Source organism: Triticum urartu, chromosome 5 (genome assembly GCF_003073215.2).
Source record: "Triticum urartu cultivar G1812 chromosome 5, Tu2.1, whole genome shotgun sequence".
In the NCBI taxonomy this organism is placed as follows: domain Eukaryota; kingdom Viridiplantae; phylum Streptophyta; class Magnoliopsida; order Poales; family Poaceae; genus Triticum; species Triticum urartu.
The window spans coordinates 530,670,313-530,682,140 of record NC_053026.1 but is presented as its reverse complement, the minus strand read 5'-3'; positions in this window follow the sequence as shown (position 1 = coordinate 530,682,140).

The following is an 11,828-nucleotide window of genomic DNA, read 5'->3' as shown; positions in this document are numbered from 1 at the left end:
CCCCCCACCCTCGTGACCACCTCTTTTGTTCCTTGGAGCAGGGTCCAAGTCTCTTGGATCACGTTCGGTGAGAAAATCACGTTCCCGAAGATTTTATTCCGTTTGGACTCCGTTTGATATTCCGTTTCTTCGAAACACTGAAATAGGCAAAAAACAGCAATTCTGGGCTAGGCCTCCGGTTAATAGGTTAGTCCCAAAAATAATATAAAAGTGGAAAATAAAGTCCAATATAGTCCAAAACAGTAGATAATATAGCATGGAGCAATCAAAAATTATAGATACGTTGGAGACGTATCAGCTGCCCATGCGTTGCATGGAACATCAAGATGCATTTGTATGAGTAGTTTATCTTGTGAGAGAGAAGTTTGAACGAGGGAAGGCCTTATTTGCGAACATGGAGAGACGTGTGGGTATATTTTTGCAAAATTGCCATTGTTTCTTTCCTATCCGTTAGATATAAATCCGACGGCCTATATTGCAGGATGGCACGCACACCATCATCACCAACTCTTTTTCTACTCCCTCCGTCCAAAAATACTAGTCATCAAAATGGATAAAAAGAGATGTATCTAAAACTAAAATACATCTAGATACATTTCCTTTTATCCATTTTGATGACAAGTATTTCCGGACGGACGGAGTATTTGTCTTTTTAGATATTTCAACAAGTGACTATGACCGGACCTTACCAACATACTCAAAATATTAGTCCATAATTTTGATGTTACCCTCTTTTCTTGGCGGTGCAGTGCCATCTGGATACCTCATAAATAAAAGACATACGGAGCAAAATGAGTAAATCTACACTCTAAAATATGTCTACATACACATCCGTATGTGGTAGTCCATTTGAAATCTGAAGAAGACAAATATTTAGGAACGAATGGAGTATATATAAGAGTAGACATGGAGATATATCTCCAGCATGGTCTACAACAAAAATGTGCTGGGCTGGTTAACGCCAGATGCTCGCAACGCGATGACATGAGTTTGAATTCTGTCTTTTAACTTTATATTTTCATATTATATATTACTCTACTTATTTAATATATACTTCTTTCACTACTGTACTGACAGTGGAACCCAGAGAGTACTTAGAATACAATATTAAGGATGGACTTGTTTCTTTTTAACTTTCTGTACGAAGCTGTAGCCACCCTGCAAGTCACGTGTACACTGTACATGCAATTAACTTTTTATAGAGGGACAATCATACAAGAAATTAACTCAAATGGATTGGATATCACCAACATAAAGAGCATCTCCAACGGCAGCCAGCAAATTTCCTCCCGCTTCCTTAAGCGGAGGACGACATCAAACGCCAGCAGCATACATTTTTACAACTCTAATCAACCAGATGAAATTCGTGCAAACACAGACTGATTTCATATAAGCATGAAGGATTTCATATAAAAAAGCCGGATCTTCATATAAACATGATGGATTTCATTACATTTACATGAACTAAGAGGTGCCAATCCGGCTCTCTTGTATAATTAATACTCCCTCCGTCCGGAAATACTTGTTATAGAAATGGATGTATCTAGACTTATTTTAGTTCTAGATGGCCGGCCGCGGATCCCTTTGTCTTCCTCATGTCCGTCAGACACTTGCGGGGTCGATGAAGGTCCTCGGAAGAGACGAAGCAGCAAAGAAACCACCTGAATCTGCGGTCGTCGCCTCGGCGGTGGCCTTCATGGGTCCCAAGTGGAGGCGGCCTCCCGTGTTCTACTTCTCCTCGATGATGGCGGCGGACACGGAGAAGCTAGCCACCTTCTCGTCGCTCTCCACACACCCGGCTTCTGTCTCTGCCTGCATGGCGCTGCCACAGGCACGGGAGGCGCACCCACAGACACGGGAGGCGTGGCCACCGCAGATACTGGTGGTGCGGTACGATGCGGCAGCGATAGCGCCCGTACCGGCGTGCTCGCCGCCGTGCCGGTGTGGAGCAACTCGCCACTCCTCATCGAGCTAAACTAGAGCAGCGAGTTGCTGAACCACGCGCCTGCTTGGGGCGGCAACTGGCTCCGTCGGGCCAAGCGAGGTTGGTGAAGCACCGAGCGGCCTCGCCTGTATCCGGAGGGCTCGGCGGGCCACCCAGCCGGGTAATATGCCGGTGAACGGCTCATCGGAAGCCATCGGAAGAGTGGAGAAAATGGTGAAGGAGGAGATGGGGAAGCGGCGGAGGGGTGCGATTCTTGCCCGCTGTCTGTCTGGCCTCGTGTAAACAGAGGGCGGATGGTAGGAGCTTGGTCGGCGTCTGGCCTCGTTTAAACTGAGGGCGGGCGGGAGGAGCTCGGCCGGTGTTGCGTTTAATTCCGGCCCGCTCATGAACGGACGTGTGGCCGGAGTAGGATTCTCGGTTTGCATGCGGGTTTAACGGAGGGGTTTAATGGAGGCGCCGGGCGGCGCAGTACTATTCGATTTGACAGCAGTAATGAGCCGGCAAATCACAAAGGCCCTCGCCTCTCATGAAACCGACCGAGCTAGACTGCCCCGCCCTCTAGCCTTTTAAAAAATGTATATACTCCACTTTTGTACAGTAGTACTATTAAAAAGGCTTGTCACAATAATGGTGTCCAGCATAAGTGCACAACCCACCCCTCAAATAAAACTAAGCACCCTGGAATTCTTTGACAAAACTAAGCACCCTAAAATTCTTTGACAACTAAACTGCTGGCTATATGATGTTGGCCAAATATATTGTACGTATATAATGTGAAGAAACGAGTGGTTTTCGTAAGATGACTTAATACTCACCTAGACGGAGGGAGTATTCGATTTGACAGCGGGCGGCGCAGTTCCCGATACGGCTTTAATGCAGATGAGGGAGGGAGTAGCGGTTCCCGATATGTTGAGCGGCCAATGCATCCTCCTTCAATTAATGCATGGGGGAAGTAATGGGAGGAGGTCTGGGAAAAGAGGCCGCACGATGTGAATGCAACGCAGTTTGCCCTCATTGCCCTTATATAAAGGCGCCCCTCCATTCCAATGCATCTACCACATCGTACGCACCTAAGCATTTCCCTAAGCACCTACACTAACACTACTAGAAAAAGGGCTATAGATGGGATTGACACTAATGGCACACCAGACAAGCGGTGCGCCATTAGTATATACTAATGGAGCACCACCTTCTAATACGCCATTAGAGTTGAAACTACTAATGGCGCACCTGGGCCAGGGTGCGCCATTAGTATCAAAAAAAATTGAACTAGTGCGCCTGTCCAAACATACTAATGGCACATCCAGACACAGTGCGCCATTACTAGTTGTAACTAGTAATGGCGCACCTGACGGAAAGTACGCCACTAATGTTGTTTTTTTTATTATATTTTTTATTCCTTTTTTTGCAAAACTACTAATGGATCACCACCAGAAGGTGCGCCATTAGCAACCTGGATTACTAATGGCGCATTTAGAGTTGGTGCGCCATTAGTAAGTGGGCAGCAACAAGATATTTTGGACAGCCTCTCCTACCCACACTCACTTTCTCCCCACTTCATTCTCTCCTCCTCCTTGTCTCTGGTGCCTCCTCTTTTTCACCTCATTTCCACCATAGATTCATTCAATTTAAGTGGTTGAATTACCTTGTTTTGATAGGTAAGTAAGGGGGGAAGCTATATTTATGTTGTTCTCCCTACAACAATGTGCACATGCACTTTTTATGGCCTAGCTAGATCTATGTATGTTCGTGGTGTTGCATATGTTTGTGGTGTTGCATATGTGTTTGTGTTTGGAGGTGTACCGGTATTTGAAATGCGATAGTTGCCAATATTTTGCCGGAATGTTGATTCATTTCCGTTTCGACGAGAATTTTGGCATTAAGCATTCTTTTTGGTCCTATTTTTAGGGAAAGTCATGCCAAATTTTTTCTTGGTTCTAAAATATCGTTTTGCTCTACCCCGCAGGCGACCATGGTCCGCACGATGACCGAAGGCATCATGAATAGGTTTTTAAGGTCCGCGAAGGCCGAGATGCTTCAAAAGAACGAGACAGAGATAAGATGTCTGTGTCGAAGATGCAAGCTGAAGAGCCTTATTGCGGACCCGGATTCCGGGAAGGTGCAGGACCACCTGCTCTTGCGTGGTTTCATGGATGGCTATCGGTGGCAAGGTGATGAAGATGACTACGAAGTCGTCCATGGGGGCCGGGAAAGAAATGAGGAAGGGCAGCAAGACAACCACCGCGGCTCGGGCGGGCGAGAAGACGAAGAATCCCCAGGAGATGATCTTGACGGTGATGCTGTACACAGTCATCATGTAGAAGATGCAGCACATGATGATCAGGAAGATGCCGGAGCAGACGACGGGCATGATCATGAAGATGATGATGCCGGCGGAGCAGACGACGCTGGACCATCGATGGGCTGGGTGCAGGACCCTCATATTCAAGAGCTGCTTCTCAAGCAGACGGATAACGCAGGAGCTGCCGCCCGAGAGAAAGCCAAGATGGATCAACTTGAGTTAGACGCGGTTACTCCATTGTATGAAGGATGCAGGCCCGAGAATACCCGCCTGAGAGTAACGCTCATGGCTCTGGAGATGAAGGTAAAACACAAAATGACCGACGGATGCTTCGACGAGAACATGTCATTCTGGCACGAACGTCTTCCCAAGGGGAACAAGTGCCCGACCAGTTTGGAGGAGGCGAAGAAAATCGCGTGTCCTCTGGATTTACCGCACGTGAAATACCATGTGTGCATGAACAATTGCATCATTTATCGGGACGAGCACGTGGAGTCTACCATATGTCCGGTGTGCGGCGTCACTCGATACAAGAAGAGGAAGAAAGCTCCTCGAAAAGTGGTGTGGTACTTTCCGATCACTCCTCGTCTGCAGCGGTATTTCGCGGACCCTAAGGTAGCAAAGCTCCTGCTTTGGCACGCGGATAGGGAGGAGAAGAAGCGAGAAGATGACGCAAATGATCCGGAGATAGATAAAAAAGACAAGATGCTGAGTCACCCTAAGTATGCGAGCCAGTGGCAAGCGTTGAACTTCAAATACCCAGAATTTGGGAAGGATCCAAGGAACATCGTGCTGGGCACGAGCACCGATGGAGTCAATCCGTTTGGCAGCCAGAGAAGCACACATACCACCTGGCCTGTGTTTGTGTGGATGTACAACCTTCCCCCTAGTTGTGCATGAAGAGGAAGTACATTCACATGAGTATGCTAATTGAAGGGCCGAAACAACCAGGGAACGACATCAATCTGTATCTAGGGCTGCTGAAGGAGGAGCTAGACACACTATGGAAAACGCCATCCAATACGTGGGACGCTGCAGAGAAAGAATATTTCCCTATGAGAGCCGCACTGCTCACGACGGTGCACGACTATCTCGGTTACAGATATCTCGCGAGGCAGGTAGTCCACGGATTTTCTGGATGCGTAAGGTGCATGGATGACACAACGTATCGCCAGCTAGATAGAGATCCAGGGTCTTCGAAAACCGTGTTCATGGGACATCGAAGGTGGCTTCGCGACGATGACCCGTGGAGGAAACGCAAGGATCTGTTCGATGGTGAAACCGAACCCCGAAAACGCCCGTGTACGAGGAGCGGCGAGGAAATAGACAAGCTGTTGAAAAATTGGAAAGACTGCCCACTGCCGGGAAAGAAGCAAAAGGCGCCAGAGCCGGGAAAGAAGCGAAAGGCGCCAGAGCCGCTGCTGAAGGTATGGAAAACGAGGTCTGTTTTCTGGGACTTGCCGTACTGGAAGATCCACCGTGTGCCTCACAGCCTTGATGTCATGCATATCACGAAGAACGTGTGCGAGAGTCTGCTTGGTACCCTGGTCAACATGCTAGAGAGGACCAAAGATGGGCCGAAAGCAAGGGCAGACTTGAAATCAATGGGCATCAGGCAGGAGCTTCACGCTATATATGATGATGATGATGATGATGAGGCGAAGCAGGACACAGAAAGTCGTCGCAAAGGCAAAAAGGCCAAGAAGACCGGAAGTGACTACCCTCCCGCGTGCTTCACTCTAAGCCAGGAGGAGATCGAGCAGTTTTTCACCTGCCTCCTAGGTGTAAAACTTCCTTACGGTTACGCGGGGAAGATAAGCAGATACCTAGACCCAGCGAAGCAGAAGTTCAGCGGGATGAAGTCTCACGACTATCACGTGCTGATGACGCAGAAACTTCCAGTTGCAATCCGTGGGATCATGGACGCGCACGTCCGTGAAACGCTATTTGGCCTATGCAACTTTTTCGACGTCATCTCTCGGAAGTCGATTGGCGTGAGGCAACTCAGAAGGCTACAGGAAGAGATCGTGGTGATACTATGCGAGCTTGAGATGTACTTCCCGCCCGCATTCTTCGATGTTATGGTGCATCTGCTGGTCCATATAGTGGAGGATATCATCCAACTCGGCCCGACGTTCCTGCACAACATGATGCCGTTCGAAAGGATGAATGGTGTCATCAAAGGATACGTTCGCAACATGTCACGTCCAGAGGGAAGCATAGCCAGGGGCTTTCTGACCGAAGAGTGCATCTCCTACTGCACGAATTATCTAGGCATCGAGAACCCCATTGGTCTGCCCGTCAATAGGCACCTCGGCAGGCTCGCTGGATGGGGTCACCGTGAGGGTCGCCGCGAAATGCATGTCGACTTCGAGGGTCGACTCGCCGACTTTGAAAGAGCAAACCTAGTCATGCTACAACACATAGACGTGGTCGATCCTTGGGTGGTAGAGCACAAAACCTTTATTAAGAAGACGTACAATGACCGAGGCCAACAGAGGACGGACGGAGATATACTCAAAGAGCACAACTCATGTTTCACGCGTTGGTTCAAGCAGAAGCTTCTGTCGTACCCTTTACATGAGGATTCTTCCGCGGAAGAACAACTCATATTCGCCTTGTCACAGGGCGCCGAGCACAACCTGATGACCTATGAGGCGTACGATATCAACGGCTACACATTCTACACCGAGGCCAAGGACATGAAGAGCGATGGTTATCAGAACTCCGGGGTAACGATGGAATCCTACACCGGTAACGACAAGGACAGATACTACGGAAGGATCGAGGAGATCTGGGAGCTGAGCTACGCTGGAGAGAAGGTCCCGATGTTCCGTGTCAGATGGGCCAAGAGCGTCCTAAAAGAAGACCGGTATTTCACCACCATGGTTATACCCGAAGCCAAATCCAAGACCGCGGGCGCAAACGTCACCGCGAAAAATGAGCCATGGGTACTGGCTTCCCAAGTGGACCAATGCTTCTTCATTACCGACCCGTCAAAGCCCAGTCGTGTTGTCGTGGGGAGAGGCAAAAGGAAGATCATCGGAATGGATGGAGTAGCCAATGAGCAAGACTTCGACAAGTACGGTGACCCGAGGATCGAACATGACGACGATGATGAAGTAGCAGCATACACCACAAGAAGAAGCAGGACCACCCTACCTAAAGGACGTCTGTTCCACAGAAGAACTCCATTTGCGAAAAAGAAGGGCAAGAAGATTGTGAACAGATAGCTAGCTCAGATCGATTATATTTAAATCGTAGCCTTCATTTCTCGATTGTATTTCATGGGCACTTTTTGAACTATCATGAATATTTTTAAATTTCATGGACACTCGATCTCGATCCCCCTCCATCTCGATCGCTATCCCACCTCGCCAGATCCGGTCCCCCTCGCCGCCGAGCACCCCCGGGTCCACCGGCCGCCGCCGCCGACCCCCCGCACCCTCGATTCCCCTACTCAACCGCCGCCGCCGACCCCCCGCACCCCTCCCCTACTCAACCGCCGCCGCCGACCCCCCGCACCCCGCGCACCCTCCCTCGCTCCACCGGCATTACTGTTTGATGATATTTTTTAAAAAATTATTACTGTCTTATAAAAAAATATTACTATTATGATTTAAACAAGTTTGAACATATTTAAACACAAATAAGTATCAAACAGCATTTTAAATGCATAAAAAAATTGTGGAGCCTGGGAATCGAACCCAGGACCTCCTGGTGTGAGAACTGGCTGCTGACCAGTCGAGCTAGTAGAGGGAACTTGGTGTGGATCAGGTCAGGTGGAAGATAACCTGTTGGCTCGAGCAGAAATCAAAAAAAAAATACTAAAGGCGCACCAAGGTGAGGTGCGCCATTAGTATGGATGTACTTATGGCACACCGAGGGGTGGTGCGCCATTAGTATTGTGCCGCCCCCATCCATATTTCCTCCCCGGCCCAAACCTATCCCCTCTCTCTCCCTCGCCCTCGCCCTCGATCCCCTTCCCCTCTCCTCTCCCGACGCCGCTGCCCCGCCGCCTCGACGCTGCCCCGACGCCGCGACGCCGCCCCGTCGTCCTCATCTCCTCCCAAACGCGATCTGGATCGGGGCGCCTTGCCCCTGTGCCCATCGCCGGCGCCCCGTCGTCCCTGTCGCCAGTCTCCAACCACCGCCGCCTGAGGCCCCGACGTCGGCGCCGCTCTCCCCGTCGCCCCACCTCGTTGGACGCCATCGCCCCGCCGCCCTTGTCGCCGGCGGCCCGGACGCCGCCCCGTCCACACCACCGTCGCCGGAGCACCACCACCACCCGGACCTCGACGCCTCCTCCCCTGCGTCGTCGTCGTCCCCGACATCCTCCCCGCGCCCCACTACCCTATCCCTACGGCCCCCGTGAGCTCCCCCTCCTCCTCTCCCCTCTCCCCCTCACGCGCACGCGCTTACGTCGTTTCGAGGTAGTTGGTTTGGAAGTAGTACAAAAGTATTATTCCGATCTGTGGCTGCCTTATTGGGTTAGTTTTTGTTCGTTCCTCGCAGTTCAGATTGTCGTATTGCTGCATCTATCAGTCAAGCGCGCGCTGCTGACCAGTTGATCATCGGAACATAAACATCAACCAACTACCTAAGGCATTAACCATACTTGACAACGAACTATACAGATTTTTGTTAAGCTTTCAGTGCCACTAGCATATAACGAACTATACAGATTGTGTAGTTATTCTGTCATCTTCCTTTAGTACTGGGCCATGGGGGAATACCAGAAGAAGCAAACAAACGTTATGTATCCTCCTTAGTAAGAAGGAAGCAATGGCCACTTTCACTTGAACAACAATTGAAGGCAGTCTGATATGTTGGACTTGCCATGTGCTGTGTAGTTTAGCTCCATTATTTTTCTCATATGTTGCCACCTTTTTTTGGGGTAGTTTTTGTTTGGAGATTGCAATTGGAATTGTTGTATTTGGTGCATCTGTCAGTCAACTGCTGCTGACCAGTTGATCATCGTAACTTAAATCATCAACCAACTATGCAAGGGAATTAACCAAATTTGACAATGTTTAATCACAACTGTTTTAAAGCTTTTTCAGTACAACATGGGTCCACAATTGGCACAGATTCTGTTATTGAAGTTTCATGCTTCCATTTATCAACAGAATTCCGGTTCTGTTTTGAAAGTTGCGACAAAGAAGATGCATCAGCGTCTTGCTGCCATGCTTAGTTTTTTATCCATTCTCAGTTTTCTATCTGTCATACCAATATTAGTTATGTAGAGTTCTCATCTTATGTAATGTTCAACTCTGACTAAACAGGTTCTGCAAACGGTCTTTTACTGCACTTGACTGAAGAAGTAGGTGTCTGCTATATCCTGCACTTGAGGTGAGTTGTGTTCTCAGGTTTACATTGCAATGGGCACTCTTCTTGTAAACACAAATTCAGATTTATATACTATATGCTGGCATGACTGTTTTTATTAGGCAGGACAGTGCAGTAGTTGATGTATCTTGGGTTAATATTAACCTAACTATTCATTTTTCCTTAGGTTAATATTAAAATGTCCAGTGTATATATATTTGAAAATGATTGCTGTTAGATGTTAATTTGCTGGTACTAGCTAGAATTTGGCACTGAAAAGCAAAAGCAAAAGCTAATTAACTGCTGGGTAATAGCACTGGTACTAGGTAGCTAAAATATTTGTTCTGAAACACTGAGAGCAGAAACACTTACTACATACATATGCTCAAGAAACACTTACTAACCAGAAAAGGTTTTGACTTGAAATGTTAATAGCACAGAGAGCACCACAAGTTAAACACCTCAATCTGTTAGTATTTGTCTGCATTTTCTCACATTCTTCTTGTATCTGATCCAGTATTGCTTGTAGTGGTTTGTCCAAAATGTTGAATGATACTGCTTGGAGATGCATATATTGTTTCACTTCTTCACATGCCAATGTATTTTCCATGTTGTGATGGAGGCCTTTTTTGCCTTGTCCACCCGAGAGGCCCTTGAGTTTGCTGGAATGTCGATTAACTTCCGTTCCAGCAAATTCGGGTACTCCATATGTCCTATTTTCAGCAAAGGTCATGCTGAAATTTTCCGTGAATTTTAGCATGACTTTGCTAAAAATAGGACATATGGGGTACTTGTGACTAATGCATGGGCCGGGGTATCTTAGTAGTTAATTAAGTAGGATCAAGTGCCCCGGCGTACTTGTGACTAATGCATGGCTTTTAGGGTGCCTCGGTGTCGATAAAAACCGAAATGATGAAAGCTTAGGCTTTTAGGGTGCCTCGGCGTCGAAAAACCCTCAATGATAAAAGCTTAGCTTTTAGGATGCCTCGGTGTCGACAAACCCTAAATGATGAGACCATGATCTTGTTCCTTGGCAATAACCAACTTTTTGACCAAACTTTGTTCCTATTTAGAGAGCAACATGGCCAACAACGATGAGGCCGGGGGTTCGGGCGGCAAGGCATTCTGGGAGCTGTCCCAGGAGATGGAGGAACAACCTCACTTGTATGAGGACGCCGCCTTCCCCACCGATCCTGAGACCACTGATGGTACCGCCGAGGATGACCCCACTGATGCCACCACTGATGGTGCCGCAGAGGATGCCACCACTGATGATGGCGGCGCATGCACATATGGCAGCCAACCGAAGAGGCAACGGAAGGACTGGCGCCCGACCGTGCTCTGCACCCTCAAGGAGGAAGTTACTGAAGTGGACTCCGACGGGAATCCAACGGCGCCCGAACGAATAGTCAAGGGGTACTCGCTTCAGCTCGGGTGCATTCTTCGGAGCACCGTCTCGATCAACACCGAGAACCTGAGGCATCCTGACCGAGGGAATTTGCGCAACCTCCTCTTCACGAAGCTGCACGAACGATACAAGTTCCCCGCTGAATTTGAAAACACAAGCCTCAAAGGGAATAAAGTGAACAATGCTGCCCTCATGAAGATGAGCAAGGCCCTGTCTACTTGGAAAAGCAATGTGAAGAGAATGATCGAGAAAGGTGAGAGTTATGAGAAGATCAAGGAGAAAAATCCTTCGTTCACCAAAGATGACTACAACGACTTCAAGATCAATTGCTCGAGCACCGCAAACTCCGAATCAAGTCAGTGGGGGAAAGAAATGCGGGAGATGAACTTAGGGGAACACACACTCGGTCCCGGCGGTTACAGAGTGGTGGAGCCTATATGGGACAAGGAGGAGGCGGACCGTGCCGAGCAAGGCCTACCGCCCCTCTTTGATAAATACGGTGACAAGCAGACCAGGAACTTTGTCAGGGCCCGGTACAAGAAGGACCCGAAAACAAAGGAGCTTACCACGGATCCGAAGACCAGGGTGCTTGAGCTTGTTCTGGTAAGGAATACACCCCCGTGTAATTAGCTCCATATGGTTGCATTCTAATTAATGAAGCCAAATTTCTAAATGGTTCACATTCCTTCCGCAGGCGACTGAAAGCAGTAGCGCGGGGTCGACTAAGAGCAACCCTTGGGACACCACTCTAAATAGGGCGTTGAATGTAATGAAGAACAAGGATAAGCTCAGTAAGCCGACGTCAGCTGGTCGTGTGGCCGGCAAAGGCTTGTCGACAAAATGGT